Source organism: Penaeus monodon, chromosome 33 (assembly GCF_015228065.2).
Source record: "Penaeus monodon isolate SGIC_2016 chromosome 33, NSTDA_Pmon_1, whole genome shotgun sequence".
In the NCBI taxonomy this organism is placed as follows: Eukaryota; Metazoa; Arthropoda; class Malacostraca; order Decapoda; family Penaeidae; genus Penaeus; species Penaeus monodon.
In genome coordinates this window covers 16,143,873-16,144,426 of record NC_051418.1, presented here as the reverse complement: position 1 = coordinate 16,144,426, position 554 = coordinate 16,143,873, and positions in this window count along the sequence as shown.

Sequence of the window (554 nt, the reverse complement as noted above, 5' to 3'; positions counted from 1 at the left end):
TACTATTAAATGATGAATATGATGGTTACAGTAATGCAAATATTACAAAAACATAAATATACAATGAACACGTTTGCACTCCATGGGGAAAAAAATCGCAAATGATTAAAACTCGATTAATTCATTTTTACCTGAATAAAGGCTAAATAGTGCATTCCCTACATCTGAAGCAATCTCTCAGTATTCTTTCCAGTTAATTTTGACGAAGGAACACTTCTTTCTGTCCCATAATAGTCACTCTTTGTCAACACGTCAACGCAAAAAAAAAAAAAACTTCTGCCACTGTAAAGATGGCGTTGGTGCCGCTATACATCTTTCCATTTTTTAAACTTCACTTCAAACACCTAAAAATGGTTCACTTCTGCTTGAAGTTCACTTGCTATACATTAAAGAATATCCCTAGCGCCTGGAAATATTTACTCAATTGCATAAACTAATGCATCAAATATGAATATAATACTGACAGTACAGTGCATCTTTCGAAAGTACGATGACGCAGGATTCAAATTCTTCGCGAACAAAAAAGGCGGGATGGAATGTCGCCAGCGGTCGCC